Here is a 20,492-nt window from a genome sequence, read left to right on the forward strand (position 1 = left end):
TCATGACATAAACTCAACAAACTGAGTATAGAGAACATATTTCAAAATAATAAAGGCCACATATAACAAGCCCACAGCCAACTTATATAATTAGAAGCTAGCATCATAGTCAACAGGGAAAAGCAGAAAACTTTTCTTCCTTTAAAATCAGCAACAAGTCAAGGATACCCACTTCTACCACTTTATTTAACATAGTATTGGAAATCCTTGCCACAGCAGTCAGACATGAAAAAAGAAATAAAAGGAATCCAAATTGGTAAGGAAGAACTAGAACTGTCTCTATTTGGAAATGACGTAGCATTATATGTAGGAAACTCTAAAGACTCCATCAAAAAACTGTTAGAGCTAGTAAACACATTCAGTAGAGTTGCAGGGCACAAAATTAGTATACAAAAGTCAGTTGTTTATGCACTAACAATGAACTATCAGAAAGAGAAATTAAGAAAGCAATCCTACAATTGCATCAAAAAGAATAAAATACCTAGGAGTCAATTTAACCAAGGACATGAAAGACCTGTACACTGAAAACTGTAAGACACTGATGAAAAAAATTGAAGAAGATACAAATAAATGTAAAGATATTCTATGCTCATGGATTAGAAGAATTAATATTATTAAAATGTCTGTACTACTCAAAGCAATCTACAGGTTCAATACAAACCCTACCAAAATTCCAATAGCATTTTTCACAGATATAGAAAAAACAACCCTAAAGTTTGTATGGAACCCAAAAGACAGCAAATGACCAAATCAATCTTGGGAAAGAGAAAAGCTAGAGGGTTTACACTTCCTGATTTCAAACTACATTACAAAGCTATAGTAATAAAAATAGTATGGTATTGGCATAAAGATAGACATAGATCAATGGAACAGAATAGAGAGCCCAGAAATAAACTCATGCATATATGGTCAATTAATTTATGACAAAAGAGCCAAAAATATACACTGGGAAAGTGATAGTCTCTTTAATAAATGGTGCTTCGAAAACTGTACAGGCACATAGAAATGAATGAAACTGGACCCCTATCTTACAACATACACAAAAATCAACTCAAAACGGGTTAGACTTGAATGTAAGATCTGAAAGCATAAAACTTTCAGAAGAAAACCAAAGGGTAAGCTCCTTGACACTGATCTTGGTGATGATTTTTTTGCATTTGACACCAAGGGCAAAAGTAAAAATTAACAAGTAACTACATAAAACTAAAAAGCTTCTTATAGCAAAGAAAGCATCAACAAAATGAAATGGCAATCTATGGAAGAAGGGAAAGTATTTGCTAAAAATATATGTGATAAGGGGTAACATCCACAATGTATAAAGAACTCTTACAACTCAATAGGAAAAAAAATCTGGGCATAGGAACTGAATAGGTATTTTTCTAAAGAAGACATACAGAATGCCAACAGGTGCATGAACAGAATCACTAAGCACAATGAGATATCACCTCACACTTGTTAGAATGGCTATTATCAAAAAGAAGAGATAAAAAGTGTTGGTGAGGATGTGGAGAAAAGTGGATCCTTGTATACTGTTGGTGGAATATAAATTGGTGCAGCCATGATGGAAAACAATATGGAGTTCCTCAAAAAACTTAAAAACACCATATAATCAGAAATTTGGTAGATAAAGATATCTCTTCAGGTTTCCTTTGTGACACTGAGTCCTTTTAGCCTGTAATATGTCTGAAAGCAGGAGTAAAAGTATTGTCCTCTTCATTGTAAAAAAAAACAAAAGAAAAACACCATATGAGCAATCTCACTTCTGGGTATATAGCCAAAGGAAATGAAAATGGGATATTAAAGAGTTATCTGCACTTCCATGTTCACTGCAGCATTATTCACAATAGTCATGATATGGAAACAATCTAGTGTCAATCAAGGGATGAATAGATAAAGAAGACATGGTGTATATATCCAAGAGAGTATTATTCAGCCCTAAGAAAGAAATAAAACATGGATGGACCTTGAGGGCATTCTTGTAAGTTACATAAACTAGACAGAGAAAGACAAATATGGCATGTTATCACTTAAATGTAGAATCTAAAAAAAAAGAGTTGAACTCTTAGAAATAGAGAGTGGGAAAGTGGTTGCCAGCAGCTGGATGGGTGGGAAAAATAGGGAGAAGTTGGTAAAAACATGCAAACTTTAAGATCTAAGATGAATAATTTCTTAGGATCTAATGTAAAACTGGATCACCATAGTTGACAATGATGTATTATAAAATTGAAATTTGCTGAGAGTAGAACTTAAATGTTCTCACAAAGAAAAAAGATAAATATGTGAGATGATGGATGTGTTAATTAACTAAATGGGGGAATCCTTTCACAATGTATGCATATATCAAATCACCATGATGTACACTTTAAATGTCTTACAATTTTGTCAATTATGCTTCCTTAAAGCTAAAATTAAAAAGAAGGGATAGCAGATGGGGAATGCTGGGAGAAGGAGTTCAATGTTAAGTAGGATATCAGAGAAGGCTCACAGGAAAACATGACATTTGAGAAAAGACCAAAAATGCTGAACAGATGAGCCATAACGGTATCTGAGTGAAGAGTGTTTCAGACAAAAGAAACAATGAGTGAAAAGATCTTGAGGCAAGAATATGCCTGCTGTGTTTGGGGGATAACTAAGAGGCTAATGCGACTGGATTGGAGTCCTTCCTTTAAGAGTACAGATGGAAGGGAGTGGTATTTACTCAGCTTACAATCATACTCTAGGATGCTAGGTCTAAAGGCCACAGATAATATTTTAAGTGAATCTAATTAAAATTGCATATTGCAATATCTGTTTTGATTCTGCAAGTACTCAAAAGAGAATATATTAACTTTAATATTTCAACAGCTGGTATTTTCCGTAAGTAGTTTGTGGACTGTCAAAAAGAATTCTCCATTCATAAAGCACTATTTGGGTATACAATAAATTAAAGAAATTAATTATCTAAAAATGTAAGTCTTGACATTTGAACAGATGTTGGCCTCTTTAGGATTGTCATTTAGGAAGCTGGACACATTCTGGTGAGTGGCCATTATTCAAAATTTTTGCATTTCCTATTTTGGAATTGTTTTCAAAAGATTTGAAAATTAAAATGAAACCTTATTTGTGATTATTCTTTGCTTTGAGTGTATGAATTTGATTTTTGAAATCTTGTGAGTCATTTGCAGTTGATTTGGGGACTAAAAAGAAAATGAATCCTTCCATACCCACAGCCACCTTGAGAGCAGAATGGCAAGCTTGCCATTGAAGTCTCCTGTGTTTCTCTCATGCCCTTCCTCCTGAGTGTAAGTAACCACTCTTCTCCAGCTTGTATTTCTAGTCTTTCATCTAATATTTTACCTGTTCTGGTCCTGGCTTTCTCTCCTCTCTCCTAACGAGTGGTCCATTAAAACCCATCATCTATGCCACCAGGATAGAGCATGGGTCCAAAGGCATCTTCCAGCTCTAGTTTCTGCTTACCTCTGTGGATATGGACTTTCTTGCTCTGGCATTTTGGAATTCCTTCATTCTATGCCAGCCCAGTCATGCATTATACTAGGTCCCTCCTGCCCCCAAACTCCTGCATTTGTGCTCTACCAGGAGTAGTTTCTGTGAACATCTAGTGTACCATATGTTAGACTTCCAAATCATATACTTTAAAAATAATAACTAGCTCTGAAAAGAAAATCTTGTAATAGCTTTGGCTTCTTTGCATTCAGTGTATACTTTTTTGGATTATATGGTTCCAATAATATCACAATGAAGGGAAAAAATTAGCCTCAGGGCACTAACATTAAATGTTCTATAACAAGGAAAAACAAGGGTTTAAAAAATTAGAATGTGGGGAGGAGCCAAGATGGCAGCATGAGTAGAGCAGTGGAAATCTCCTCCCAAAACCATATATACTTTTGAAAATACAACAAATATAACTATTCCTAAAAGAGAGACCAGAAGATACAGTACAAAAGCCAGGCTACATCTACATCTGTGAGAACCCAGCACCTCATGAAGGGGGTAAGATACAAGCTGCGGCCCAATGGGACCTGAGTGCCCCTCACCCCAGCTCCCAGGAGGAGGAGAGGAATCGAGTGGGGAGGGAGAGGGAGCCCAGGACTGCTAAACACCCAGCCCTAGTCATCCACACCAGAGCACAGACACACAGTGCATGGGGTTCTGGATATTAGGGCAACAGGACAGTAAAATCTGCCAGCGGTTTCCCGCAACTGGCACCCCTGGGACAAAAAAAAAGCAAGTGCCATTTGAAAGTCTTAAAGGGACAGGAGCCTCTCAGCTGGACAGGAGCCTCTCAGTAGCTGGGAATTCTGGGGAACTCTGGGCGCCCTAAACACCTGGGCGGCAGGGCAACTTGGAGGACCCTCACGTGATAAACAGCCTCCCGCCTGTTCCTCTTCTGGCCCGGCTCTGCCACAGGGGAGCAGAAGCTTGAGGCTGACCACACCCACAGCAGACACCCGGGGCAGACCTAGAGGTCCCATCTCTGAGCAGCTGCCCAGTACAAGCCGCTAGGTGTCACCATTCTAAAAGGAGTGGAAGATCACAAACGAGCAAGAAGGGATGTTCTCCCAGTTGACAAAAGTGCCAACTCCCCACAACTACCTCTATTGCCATGAAAAAGCAGAAGATTTTGATCCAGACCAGACTAAGAGAGACAACCCCTGAGAAGGAGCTTGGGGAGATAGACCTAACCAATCTTCCTGAAAATGAATTGAAAATAAAGGTCATAACCATGCTGATGGAGCTACAGAGAAAAATGTAAGAGCTAATGGACAAAATAGGGAGGGAGACCACAGAAATTAAACAATCTCTGGAAGAATGTAAAAACAGAATGGATGAGATGCAAGAAGGTGTTAATGTAATAGAAACCAGAGAACAGGAACACAGAGAAGCTGACCCACTGAGAGATAAAAGGACCTCCAGGAATGAAACAATATTAAGAGAACTGTGTGACCAATCCAAAAGGAACAATATCCGCATATAGGGGTACCAGAAGAAGAAGAGAGAGAAAAAGGGAAAGAAACTGTCTTTGAAGAAATAATTGCTGAAAACTTGCCCAAACTGGGGGAGGAAATAGTCGCTCAGACCACGGAAGCCCACAGATCTCCCAACACAAGGGACCCAAGGAGGACAACACCAAGACACATAATTAAAATGGCAAAGATCAAGGACAAGGACAGAGTTTTAAAGGCAGCTAGAGAGAGGAAAAAGGTCACCTACAAAGGAAAACCCATCAGGCTATGATAAGACTTCACAACAGAAACCTTACAGTCCAGAAGAGAATGGCATGATATATTTAATGCAATGAAACAGAAGGGCCTTGAACCAAGAATACTGTATCCAGCATGATTATCATTTAAATGTGAAGGAGGGATTAAACAATTCCCAGACAAGCAAAAGTTGAGGCAATTTGCCTCCCACAAACCACACCTACAGTGTATTTTAGAGGGAATGCTCTAAATGGGAGCACTCCTAAGGCTAAATAGATGAGAGAAATATAGAGAAACATAAAAACACAAAGAAAATAAAAACAGAGAAAATAAAATCACAGCAAAGAAAGCAGACCAACCAAATACTAACTAAAGACAAAAAATAAAAGCAACTACCCACAAAAGCAGTCAAAGGAAACACAATGGAGAACAGAATAGAACACCCAATATATAAAGAATGGAGGAGGAGGAATAAGAAGGGAGACAAATAAAGAATTATCAGACAGTGTTTATAATAGCTCAATAAGCAAGTTAAGTTAGACAGTAAGAGAGCAAAGAAGCTAACCTTGAACCTTTGGTAACCATGAATCTAAAGCCTGCTATGGCAATAAGTACATATCTTTCAATAATCACCCTAAATGTAAATGGACCGAATGCACCAATCAAAAGAAACAGAGTAATAGAATGGGTAAGAAAGCAAGACCCATCTATATGCTGCTTACAAGAGACTCACCTCAAACCCAAAGACATACACAGACTAAAAGTCAAGGGATGGAAAAAGATATTTCATGCAAACAACAGGGAGAAAAAAGCAGGTGTTGTAGTACAAGTATCAGACTAAATAGACTTCAAAACAAAGAAAGTAACAAGAGATAAAGAAGGACATTACATAATGATAAAGTGGTCAGTCCAACAAGAGGATATAACCATTATAAATATATATGCACCCAATACAGGAGCACCAGCATATGTGAAACACATACTAACAGAATTAAAGGAGGAAATAGAATACAATGCATTCATTTTGGGAGACTTCAACACATCACTCACTCCAAAGGATAGATCCACCAGAAAGAAAATAAGTAAGGACACAGAGGCACTGAACAACACACTAGAACAGATGCACCTAATAGACATCTACAGAACTCTACTGCCAAAAGCAACAGGATACACATTCTTCTCAAGTGCACATGGAACATTCTCCAGAATAGACCACCTACTAGGCCACAAAAAGAGCCTCAGTAAATTCCAAAAATTGAAATTCTATGAACCAACATTTCAGATCACAAAGATATAAAACTAGAAATAAATTGTACAAAGAAAGCAAAAAGGCTCACAAACACATGGAGGCTTAACAACATGCTCCTAAATAATCAATGGATCAATGACCAAATTGAAATAGAGATCAAGCAATATATGGCCACAAATGACAACAACAACACAAAGCCTCAAGTTCTGTGGGACACAGTGAAAGCAGTCTTAAGAGGAAAGTATATAGCAATCCAGGCATATTTAAAGAAGGAGGAACAATCCCAAATGCATAATCTAAAGTCACAATTATCGAAATTGGAAAAAGAAGAACAAATGAGGCCTGAAGTCAGCAGAAGGAGGGACATAATAAAGATCAGAGAAGAAATAAATAAAATTGAGAAGAATAAAACAATAGAAAAAAATCAATGAAACCAAGAGCTGGTTCTTTGAGAAAATAAACAAAATAGATAATTCTCTAGCCAGACTTATTAAGAGAAAAAGAGAATCAACACACATCAACAGAATCAGAAAAAGGAAAGGAAAAATCATGACAGACCCCACAGAAATACAAAGAATTATTAGAGAATACTATGAAAACTGATATGCTAACAAGCTGGAAAACGTAGCAGAAATGGACAACTTCCTAGAAAAAGAAAACCTTCCAAGACTGACCCAGAAAGAAACACAAAATCTAAACAGACCAATTACCAGCAACAAAATTGAAGTGGTAATCAGAAAACTACCCAAGAACAAAACCCCTGGGCCAGATCAATTTACCTCGGAATTTTATCAGACATACAGTGAAGACATAATACCTTTCTCCTTAAAGTTTTCCAAAAAATAGAAGAGGAGGGAATACTCCCAAACTCATTCTATGAAGCCAAGATCACGCTATTACCAAAACCAGGCAAAGTCCCCACTAAAAAAGAAAATAACAGACCAACATCCCTGATGAATGTAGATGCAAAAATACTCAAGAAAATATTACCAAACTGAATTAAAAAATACATCAAAAGGATCATACACCATGACTAAATGGGATTCATCCCATAGATGCAAGGATTGTACAACATTTGAAAATTCATCAACATTATCCACCACATAAACAAAAAGAAGAACAAAAAACCACATGATCATCTCCATAGATGCTGAAAAAGCATTCGACAAAATTCAACATCCATTCATGATAAAATCTCTCAACAAAATGGTATAGAGGGCAAGTACCTCAACATTATAAAGGACATGTATGATAAACCCACAGCCAACATCATACTGAACAGCGAGAAGCTAAAAGCTTTTCCTCTGAGATCAGGAACAAGACAGGGATGCCCACTCTCCCCACTATTATTCAATATAGTACTGGAGGTCCTAGTCACAGCAATCAGACAAAACAAAGAAATACAAGGAATCCAGATTGGTAAAGAAGAAGTCAAACTGTCACTATTTGCAGATGACATGATACTGTACATAAAAAACCCTAAAGACTCCACTTCAAAACTACGAGAACTAATATCAGAATTCAGCAAAGTTGCAGGATACAAAATTAATACACAGAAATCTGTGGCTTTCCTATACACTAACAATGAACTAATGCAAATAGAAATCAGGAAAACGATTCCATTCACAATTGCATCAAAAAGAATAAAATACCTAGGAATAAACCTAACCAAGGAAGTGAAAGACCTATACCCTGAAAACTATAAGACATTCTTAGAAGAAATTAAAGAGGATGCTAACACATGGCAACTCATCCCATGCTCTTGGCTAGGAAGAATTAATATAATCAAAATGGCCATTCTGCCCAAAGCAATATACAGATTTGATACAATCCCTATCAAATTACCAACAGCATTCTTCAACAAACTGGAACAAATAGTTCAAAAATTAATATGGAAACACCAAGGACTCTGAATAGCCAAAGTAACCCTGAGAAGGAAGACAAAAGTGGGGGGTCTTGCTCCCTAACTTCAAGCTCTACTACAAAGCCACAGTAATCAAGACAATTTGGTACTGGCACAAAAACAGAGCCACAGACCAGTGGAACAGAATAGAGACTCCAGACATTAACCCAAACATATATGGTCAATTAATATACGATAAAGGAGCCATGTACATACAATGGGAAATGACAGTCTCTTCAAAACTTGGTGCTGGAAAAACTGGAACAGCTACATGTAAGAGAATGAAACTGGATCACTTTCTAACTCCATACACAAAAGTAAATTTGAAATGGATCAAAGACCTGAATGTAAGTCATGAAACCATAAAACTCTTAGAAAAAAACATAGGCAAAAATTTCTTGGACTTAAACATGAGCGACTTCTTCATGAACATATCTCCCCAGGCAAGGGAAACAAAAGCAAAAATGAACAAGTGGGACTATATCAAGCTGAAAAGCTTCTGTACAGCAAAGGACACCATCAATAGAACAAAAAGGTATCCTACAGTATGGGAGAATATATTCATACATGACAGATCTGATAAAGGGTCGACATCCAAAATATATAAAGAGCTCATGCACCTCAACAAACAAAAAGCAAATAATCCAATTAAAAAATGGGCATAGTAGCTGAATAGGCAGTTCTCTAAAGAAGAAATTCAGATGGCCAAGAGACACATGAAAAGATGCTCCACATTGCTTGTCATCAGAGAAATGCAAATTAAAACCACAATGAGATATCACCTCACACCAGTAAGGATGGCCACCATCCAAAGACAAACAACAACAAATGTTGGCGAGGTTGTGGAGAAAGGGGAACCCTCCTACACTGCTGGTGGGAATGTAAATTAGTTCAACCATTGTGGAAAGCAATATGGAGGTTCCTCAAAGAGCTCAAAATAGAAATACCATTTGACCCAGGATTTCCACTCCTAGGAATTTACCCTAAGAATACAGCAGCACAGTTTGAAAAAGACAGATGCACCCCTATGTTTATTGCAGCACTATTTACAATAGCCAAGAAATGGAAGTAACCTAAATGTCCATTAGTAGGTGAATGGATAAAGAAAATGTGGTTCATATACACAATGGAATATCATTCAGCCATAAGAAGAAAACAAAGCCTACCATTTGCAACAACATGGATGAAGCTAGAGGGTATTATGCTGAGTGAAATAAGCCAGGTGGAGAAAGACAAGTACCAAATGATTTCACTCATATGTGGAGTGTAAGAATAAAGTAAAACTGAAGGAACGAAACAGCAGCAGAATCACAGAACCCAAGAATGGACTAACAGTTACCAAAGGGGAAGGAACTGGGGAGGATCAGTGGGAAGGGAGGGATAAGGGTGGGGAAAAAGAAAGGGGACATTATGATTAGCATGTATAATGTGGGGGAGGGGCACAGGGAGGGATGTTCAACACAGAGAAGACAAGTAGTGATTCCATAGCATCTTACTATGCTGATGACAGTGACTATAATGGGGTTTTTGGGGCAGATTTGGTGAAGGGGGGAGCCTATTAAACATAATACTCCTCTTGTTTTGGCAGAAGTATATTAAATAGTGCCTTTAACTAGAATTAATTTGACAAGCTGTAGGACAGTCAAATCCTACCATTTGCAACAACATTGATGGAGCTATATGGTATTATGCTCAGTGAAATAAGCCAGGCAGAAAAAGAGAAGTATCAAATCATTTCACTTATCTGTGAAGTATAACAAACAGTTACCAAAGGGGAAGGGACTGGGGAGGGTTGATTCCAAGGGAGGGATAAGGGGTTTAAGGGTCATTATAATTAGCACACATAGTGTGGGGGGATCTTGAGGAAGGAAGTATAGCACAGAGAAGACAAGTAGTGACTCTATAGCATCTTATTATGCTGATGGACAGTGACTGTAATGGGGTGGGGGGTGGGAACTGGATAATGGTGGGAGTGTAGTAACCACAATGTTGCTCATGTGATTGTATATCAATGATACCTTAATAAAAAAAATTAAAGAAAGAATTGATTTGATGTATAGATTCCAAGCAATTCCAAACAAAATTCCAATGGAGTTCCCTGGGAATTAGATAAACTAATTCAAGTTTATATAGAACAAAGGACCAAGAAGAATAAAAAATCTCCTAAAGAAGAAGAAAAAAGTGGAGGAACTTGGCCCACCAGACATGAAATATAAGCCATTTATTAATACATATATATATTTTAAATGGGCACAGAGATAAAAAACTGACAAAAAATGACAAGAAAACCTGAAAGAGATTTGTGGATTTGAGGAACTCTGATAATTGGCAGAGGTGACACTGCAAATCAGTGGGAAAATTAGGGACTAATCTCAGTGACACTTGGGCAATTAGTTACCAACATGGATAAAAAAATTAACTGGATTACTACCTCACATCACTTAAGATTATAAGATATAATTGTCAAGCTCAAAAAAGTTAAACAGTATATTGTTTGGAAATGTAGATAAATATGAAAATATAACTTTTTAAGGTGAGAAAATGTTCAAAATAGAAATTGAGATAGTGCTCACTTCTGCCCCATAAGTGGAGCATGTGGGAAAGAAGTTAGCTGGAATGGCATCAGTTTCAATGTGAGTTTATATTCTGTCCTTAGAGTTTTTATTTTCCAAATATGTTACATATATTTTTTGTAAGGAGTATTAAATTAAATTATAATTTAAAAAATAGTAAATGAACAAATCTTGTTAATTAAATGCCATCTATGAATATTATCTGTATCAAACAGGACTTGATCTGCTCAGGCTTAGAAGGGAAAAGCAACAAATTCTCCAGCATAACAGAGTAGATTATTTTCCTAGAGTTATCCTGGAGTGATCAAGTTTCTCCCAGACACCCTCAGGAAGTTACACTAGTTCATTATGGCCAGTGCATTTGGAAGTCAGTCCTGGAGTTAGACAAGGCAGCCCACAGGCACAGGCAAACATCAGTACCTATTGCTTCCTTTGCTCTCCTATTTGCTCTGCTCTTCAGGATGAACTGGAAGGCTAGCTCCATTTCCTCCATAAACGCAGTCCTGGAGGTAGTGTACTGTTTAACCTCCATGCATTTGTCACCACAACTCAAAGGCTTGGATGCATGAAATGTTAGACATTTTAAGTGAACCATGGGATTTTGCTATGAGGAACCATCGGAAAAAAGAACAAGTCCCTAAAGAGATTTTGTATAGGACAGATGTATTTTGGGGAGACAGGCTTAGGAAAGAGACAGATATGGTAACATGAGTGAGAGAAATGTATAATATGAAAGGCTTTCCATAGACAGGCCACCGTATTGGGGCCATTTAGATGTTGAGCTCAAATAAGACAATGAAGAGAATGGAAGAGAGGTAGGAAGGGATCATAAAGATTAGAAAACAAATGCAGGCACAAGAAATTTTGATTATGGCTTGGTTTACATCATCATGCCCTTCAAAGAAGAAAGATATGGACAGTTGTAGGGTAATGTGAACACAGAGAGGCTGTCATATCTCCATTGTATATTCATGGCTCCTTTATCATATATTAATTGTTCACATATGCTTGAGTTAATCTGTACTCTCTAGTCTCTTCCATTGGTCTATGGGTCTGTTCTTGTGCCAGTACCAAATTATCTTGATTACTGTGGCTTGTAGTAGAGCTTGAAGATGGGGAGCGTAGTCCCCCAAGCTTCATTCTTCCTTCTCAGAATTGCTTTGGCTATTCAGGGTCTGTTGTGGTTCCCTGTGAATTTTAGAACTATTTGTTCCAGTTCGTTGAAGAATGCTGCCAGTATTTTGATAGGGACTGCATTGAATCTATAGATTGCTTTAGGCAGGATGGCCATTTTGACATTATTAATTCTTCCTACCCAAGAGCGTGGGATGAATTTCCATTTATTAGTGTTCTCTTTAATTTCTCTTAAGTGTCTTGTAATTTTCAGGGTACAGGTCTTTCACTTCCTTGGTTTGGTTTACTCCTAGGTATTTTATTCTTTTGGATGCAATTGTGAACGGAATTGTTTTCCTGATTTCTCTTTCAGCTAGTTCATTATTAGTGTATAGGAATGCAACATATTTCTGTGTATTAATTTTGTATTATGCAACTTTGCTGAATTCAGATATTAGTTTTAGAAGTTTTGGAGTGGAGTCTTTAGGGTTTTTTATGTACAATATCATGCCATCTGCAAACAGTGACAGTTTAAGTTCGCTAATCTGGATTCCTTGTATTTCTTTGTGTTGTCTGATTGCCATGGCTAGGATCTCCAGAACTACGTTGAATAAAAGTGAACATCCTCATCTTGTTCCCCATCTTAAAGGAAAAACTTTCAGCTTCTCACTGTTAAGTATGATGTTCACTGTGGGTTTGTCATATATGGCTTTTATTATGTTGAGGTACTTTCCCTCTATACCCATTTTGTTGAGAGTTTTTATCATGAATGGGTGTTGAATTTTGTCAATGCTTTTTCAGCATCTATGGAGATGATCAATTGATTTTTGTCCTTTTTATTGATATAGTGGATTATGTTGATGGATTTTCTAATGTTGTGCCATCCTTGCATCCCTGGGATAAATCCTACTTGATCATGATATATGACCCTCTTGATGTATTTTTGAATTCTGTTTGCTAATATTTTGTTGAGTATTTTTGCATCTATATTCATTGGGAATATTGGTCTGTAGTTTTCTTTTTTTTTTTGTGATGTCTTTGCCTGGTTTTGGTATTAGAGTGATGCTAGCTTCATAGAATGAGTTTGGAAGTATTCTCTCCTCTTCTATCTTTTGGAAAACTTTAAGGAGAATGGGTATTATGCCTTTCTAAATGTCTGATAAAATTCAGCAGTGAAGCCATCCGGTAGGGAGTTTTGTTCTTGGATACTTTTTGATTACTGATTCAATTTCATTGCTGGTAATTGGTCTGTTTAGATTTTCTGTTTCTTCATGGGTCAGTCTTGGAAGGTTGTATTTTTCTAGAAAGTTGTCCATTTCTTCTAGGTTATCCTTTTCTTTAATTTTTGTTCATTCATTTATTTATGGAACATTCATTAAGCCATTATGTTAGGTCCTAAAATTAACAAAGTGAAGGAGCATGATCTTTGAACTCTATGAGCTTGCAGTCTATTAGGGAGGTAGGCATCCAGACACAACTCCAATACAGTAATAAGAGCAAACCTTTTATGGAATTATGCCAGACATTTTTCAAACAATTTGTATACACTTATTTATTTAATCCATGAAAATCTTATGAAGTAGATATTATTATATTTTGGATAAGGAAATTGAGGCCCCAAAGTAGAGATAGCCCAAATATATAAATGAGAGGAAAATTGATGAATGACATTTAAGAAAATACTGACACAATGAACTATTATACAACAATTGAAAATGAATGAAATATGTACAAAGACATGAAAGACTTACAGAAATATAGTGAATTGTTTGGTCAAAACAAAGGAGAAGAGGGAAGAGACTGTAGTGAAATTTAAAAAGGACTAGATGATTGATTAGATGTTGGGAAGTATATGTTGGAGGAACCTAGCCTATTGGTCTAATAAGAGGAGGTAAGAAAACTCTAAACCCTGCCTAAATCTGTTTATGTAAATAAAATTTCATTGGAAGACTGCCATGACTGTTTGTTTATGTATCATCAGTGGCTGCTTTTGTGGAGTTGAATAGTTGTGAAAGAGACCATCTGGTTTGCAAAGCCTGAAATATTTACTGTTTGACTCTTTACAGAAAAAGTTTGCCAAGCTCTGAATCTGGTTTAGTTAACTGAGTGAATGAAATGTACTGAGTTTGGAAATCTACAAGATAAGTAGTTTATCTTGGGACAAGTTCAATTTTATATATTGATGTGAATCCAGAAAAATATTTGACTCTTTATTCTTAAGTTAGTGTTTAGGCACCTGTACCTTAGGCATTTATCAAATTCTAATACTTGGGTGGGCCATCTGATGTCAACCCCAGCATTTTACTCTGATTTTAATTCCCCTTTTTATTTAGGGGAACTGAGATTTTTTCCCTACACTTTTGAGATCAACCACATATTTAAATTTTTTAAATGATCAAATTCAACATTGCTTTGGTTTTGAGAAAGTTGGTGAACCCTTCATTTGTCTGTCATACTGATTAGAAGGTCTAAAAACTTATAATTTTTCTGTTTCTGCTTCTTGTACACATTTTGGATAAAACTTTTATTTGGGTATCTAAAATCGTCTAAGAAAGGCAAGTATTTCTAGTGATATAGCTTGAAAGGAGGTTTAAGCTTAATAACCTAGCTGAATTAGAAGTTGGTGTGTTTCTTACATTATTCTGATATGAGTCCTGCCCACAGTAGTATTGAAAGAAACTGTGTCTTAGTCAAGATTAAATTTTCTGCTGGAAGTATAAATTTGTAAAGCCACTTTGGGAAATTGTTTGATAGTATATTCTAAAGCTGAGCATACATATACTCACTCTTAGGTAATATCCAGGAGAAATGAATGTACAACTATATTCACCAAAACATATGTACCAGAATGTCTGTAGTTTTATTCATAATAGCCACAAACTAGAATCAGCCCAAATGTCCATCATGGGAAAATGAATAAAGAAACTGCGGTGTGTTTATACAAAGGAATACCATACAGCAATAGAAGGGACCCAAGTACTGAAATGATACAGGTAAGTCTTAAAAACAATATGTTGGACAAAAGAAGCCAGATGCTATAGATAGTACATGATTCTATTTCCATTTCAATAATAGGCAAAGCTAATCTATGATGCTGAAGTTCAGGGTAGTATTTATCTGTGGGGGCTCACGGGTAGTGACTGGATAGATTCACAAGAGCCTTTTCAGGTGCTAACATTTCTCCCTCTTGATCTTAGTAGTGGTTACACAGGTCTAGTATAACACGTGTGTGAATTCATCTAGCTGCACACTTAAGATTTGTGCACTTTATGTAAGTTACACCTCATTAGACAAGAAAGGATTTAGTTATCTTGGTAAGTGCCTGTAGTACACATGTCCTATGTAGGTGAGAGAGACAGCAGATAGATGAATCTGAGAGTTTACAATCTTATGAAAATGGTAGACCCTGACTTAATTCTTACCCCAAAGAGATTCCACCCCCACTCTTAGTAGAGATTGGCTATAGAGATGAACCAAGACAGAGTCAGCTTTTTTCCCAAAGACAGTTTGGAATTTTTTCATGTGTTTGGGCAATTATTATTTGAGATCCACACATAGAAAATAAAACATGATAGGGGCAGGTGTTCACAGTGAGTTGTCTCAATGATAGATGAATCGCAGGTTGTGTCTCTCGTGGAGCCTGATTTTCAGGGGTACTGTTCTCTGCTGGACCTGTCAAGATGGGCTAGCTGCAGATATTCCTGTGAAGTTGAAGGGTTAATTTGGTTGACATGAATATAATTTAGATTTTGGCATAGTTTATATTGAGCTTTTCCTTCTTGTGGGTAATTCAGTTTCTTAAGGTCATTCTTAGTTTATGACAAGTGATTTCATGTATACTGTTTAGTTTCACTTTTCAATGCATTTTGTTATATGATAAATTTTTGAAAATTTATACTTCACATATGAACTAGATGACAATTCTTATTCAGGATATTTGACTATTGAATCTATATGTCTAGCCCAGCTGCATATCTAATGTTTTACACTTTTTTGATTTTTCTAAATTTTCTGAAATGAGTATGTGTTACTTTTAATCAGAAGAATAATTATATATAGTAGATTTTATATAATTTACTCATTATATATAGCATGTCTATGTTTTATATATAACATATATATTTATTTACTCCAGTTATCCTGAATACCATGCCCATCTACAGTGGCTGGAACTATAGTGTTTAATAAGTAACTCTCTAGTTTATCATATCTCAAACCAAACTCCTTATCTTCTTCCCCATATTTAAAACTAGCACCTTCACCGAGACAGTGACCCAAACCATCAGTTAGGGCATCATCTGCATTGCCTTCCACATCTACCCAACAAGGAGGCTTGTCTGTTCTACCTTTATAGAGTTTCTCCTATAGCCATTTTATCTCTTCATCCCTGTATTACTGTCCCTCCAATTCATGTTCCATAAAGTCCATATTACATCCTTGACAAAAATACTACTGCCTTTGGGTTAAATTCGAACTTCTTAGCATGTCTGGGGACTCAGTTACCTGACTCCTGCCTATCTTATTCCATACCCAGAATTCATGCTTCAGCTGTACCAAGCTTCTTGCAATTATCTTCATCTGCCAGGCTAATGTAAGCTGTTGTACATATCTCATCTTTAATGTTCTTTCCCTCCACCCACAACCAGTCACCTACCTATACATCTTTCAAGACTGAAAGTAACCTCCACTCTGAGTAGTTTAACCTACTGAATTTTCACTGAATGTATTCTATGGTTTTCAGTACTTATACTTGTGTTCATATGCTTTCTCTCTGCTTGAATGTCTTTATCAGTTCACTTCACAATTCTAGGGCTACCATATTCCAGGCTATTTTAATACGTAGAGATAGTTCAGATCAAGAACCTGTTCCAGGATTGTAGAATTTGGATCTTCCCATTTCCTTAGGACAATCCCAGCACACTATAGAAACAGCTGTTGGATGACAGAAAAGCAGAGACCAGATCTTCGGCCAAATTTTGTTTTGTCCCGGCTCTACAGGAATATGTTTTTAAGTAAATAAAGCAAACAGGATGTTGATAAAGTGGCCAAATGGGGACATTCTTCATAACCATTCTGGATATTTAGGATGAATAAATGCCTTTGGACTTGGGCTTGGATTAAGGGAATTGGCTTGTCAACTGTTACTCTGCTGTGTAGATACAGCTGGTGTTGGACATTTGCATTTGATTATATTTGACTTACTCTGATGTCTGAATCTATTTTTTGACAGGGAAATCTAAAAGAAAAAAATATCTGCCTTGATGATTCCTTGTGAAACACTCAGGGCTGTATGCAACTTCTTTCTTCCACACAAATCACATTTTGCCTTTAAACTAATAAGAGTTCTCAGGGAATAGGAGAGCCAAGTTTCTGTCATCCTTCATTACACAATGGGAAATGGGAAAGAGAAGAAAGAGATGTGCTGTGAGCACAGTGAGCCAACCACTCTACCGATCCTCTTCCTGTGGCTTAATTTCAGCCACTTTGTGGAGGGTCAATCATGTAATAGATAAAATTAAGATATTCTTAAACTGAAACATTCTGTGTAGAGGAAAAAGCCTACAGCAAACTGACCATACCATGTGGAAATTAATTTCTTTATCTATTTGTGCACTCTTGGAATCCCAATAAATTTATTATACAAACATTGAGCTTCTGGCAATGTTATACCAAATGAACATTATATCACATCTTGTTAAAATCATGTTTTTCTCTTTTACTATCAATAATTTGAAATGAACCAAGCAGCTGCCTCATTGTTTGAGAAACAGTGTTTCATGGCTAAATTGGTCCCAATTTATGTAGCCCCCAGCTTGCTAGGGATTTACTTTGAACATGTCAATGATAAGTGACAAAGTCCTCATGTTCAAGAATATTCTGATGTGAATCACATCCAGAGAACTTGGGAAAGAGAAAAAGGGAATAAGAACACACTGGTCAAGGTTTTGTTTGTTTGTTTCAATGTTGCACATAAGGTTACTGCCAGATGTACACATTTCATCTTGCCTGAACAAAAATCTTTATTCGAAAATGTCAATATCATTTAACAGCAAAGGCAATATAATTACACTATTCAATAAACATTTAACAAGACACAGACATTTTCAGCTAAATGAGGACTTACCAGAGTATACCTTTTAGCAATTTAGTAGTTAAATTAGTAAAAAAATAAAAATGAAGCAAGCCGCTCACCCGCCCTCCCCCCACCCCCACTTTTTTTTTTAAACATCTGGTGAGCAGTCTCTAATTTCTAAAGTTTTGGAATGAAATGCCACTGGGCAAATTCATTGCTATGAATAATTTGCCAGTTGTTTACCTTTATGCCAATCTTATTCTCCTACCACACAAATATATTTCAAATATGTTTTCTGCCTTGAAAACAAAACAAAAATCCAGGAACTTCAGATTTCTGGGCATTAAATTAGTGCCATTCAGTTCACCAACTGTCATCCATGGTTTAAGATGTCATCATCCTCTTAGCAGAGTAAAATCAGTCACATAAAGAAATATAATTTGGTGGCTATACTATCACTTCAATTTGCTACATCATCCAGATAGGCCACGCACTGGGAAAGGGAGGGCAGAAGGTGGGACTGGATTATCTGCTTTATCTCAGCTGTAGTTTCAATTTCCCTTTCTTCCCTGTGCTGGTCTAGTTTGAGAGACATAAATGATCTTATGAATAAGTTAAAAAGAAAACCTCCCAACTCCCAAGAGTCACTTGTCTTTTCCATGCTCATCCATGTTCTAACAGTAATGTAAAGATGACTTGAGTAGCACCAACAGCCTGAAATACTTAGATTGTTCCATATTTTAATATACTAGGCAAGGCCCTCCTCTTTAAGATTTTTAAAAAAGGTTTGATGGCTGAGTTAATTTACATGCCTGGTTTACTCAGAGAATATCAGGCTACACTTTGCTTTGAAATGTATGACATCAGTCATTGACATATATCAGAGGTCAAAACTTGGGTCTTTGTTAGAGCAGCACCTTGCATTGATTAGATCTATTTCTTCTAAGAGACACAAAGTATGTATACATTCACAGTATGCATTCTCTTAGAAACCACTTGAACTTTTCAAGGATAAGGTGTAGCTTCAGTTTATGGATGAGAAAATAAAGATTAAGGGCCTAACTCAAGCAGAAAGGCTGGTCTTTACTGAGAGGCACAGCTTTTTAGTGGGAAAAAGTTTGGGCTATAAGCCAAAGGAGAAGGGTCACAATCTAAATTTGCCATTAGCTCTGAGAAATTGGACACATCACCTATTCTTTCAAAGCCATATAATAGTGGAGGTAATATTTAATTCATTTCTGTATCTTCAGAACTATAGGTTCAGAGTTGTAATGTATATCTAATTATATGATTTCTAGAAGAACCCTTTTGAAAAAGTTCATTTTTATATACATTGAACAGGAAAAAGTTTCCTAAGAAAGCAGAGTTAGGTGTTTTTACTGGAGGTACACTCTGATAGGCCACTTGTCCTGGGAGATGATATCCTGAATAGGACTGCTTGAGGAAAAATATATTGTTACCATAGGGCTAATGGATGAGTGGGTTATACAAAATGAGAGTAACAGTTTACTATGTGGATTTGGTAGTAAGAGTTTTTACAAGTCTAAAAGGGAAAGAGAGGTGGGGAGCTGAGTTAGTTAGCAGGGAAAAGGAACTTTGAGGGAAAGAATAAAGCTGCTCAGCATAAATTTTGATTAATTTCTATGGGGCAGGGTGCAGCTTAGCTTTTTATGCCCATCTCCAGAAACCCTAGTGAATAATCCAGTTCTTAACCACTCATTGTCTAGTTGGACAGCATTGCTGATAAGGAGAAGTGCTGAGTATGGTTTTAAGATGGCATGGGATGTTGGCTAAGGGTGCCCACTGGGGCTTGCTTACATTCAAGCTACAAATAAATATAGGGAAGAAAATACCTGATCAGACAACCTAAAGATACAGTGAGATTAGTTACAAGGAAAGTGTCCTTTTATTGCAGTGGGATGGAAGATGACTTTTTATGATGATTTCCATCATGTATTTAAGTTCTTCATAATTTAAATTTCATGCACTGGTAGCAAATGAAATAGTGTTTCTTTGGGATGCAGCCTCTTTTAGGGTGCATGAAAAAGCTGAGAAAATAGTCATATATGATGTTTTATTATAGCTACCATTACATAGTAAGCATTGTACAAGCATAGATATTATTTATGATTATTGTTATTATTATATCGAAGGCTACCTTGTCATAAATGTGAAATAGAAGAAATGTACCTTCTAGTAATAGAAAACTTATTTCATAAGTAAACTAAACCTAAAATCATCTAAGGATTTTCTTTTCATTGACCTGGACATTTTAGAGCTCCCAGGTGATCTAAGGTGCAGGTGAGGTTGTGAATCACTGACTTCAGTAATCCACAATGCAGTTTTTGACTAAAAGGCAAGAGGAAAATAGAAAAAAAAA

At 36.5% G+C, this 20,492-nt stretch overlaps 1 long non-coding RNA gene across 1 annotated transcript in view; it reads left to right on the plus strand.

Moving 5' to 3' along the window:
* Window positions 1–20,492, plus strand: part of LOC108387534 (uncharacterized) — a 148,126-nt gene that overhangs the window by 37,521 nt on the left and 90,113 nt on the right. The gene's annotated exons all lie outside the window — the stretch shown is intronic.

The sequence above is a fragment of the Manis javanica genome, chromosome 16 (assembly GCF_040802235.1).
Source record: "Manis javanica isolate MJ-LG chromosome 16, MJ_LKY, whole genome shotgun sequence".
Lineage (NCBI taxonomy): Eukaryota > Metazoa > Chordata > Mammalia > Pholidota > Manidae > Manis > Manis javanica.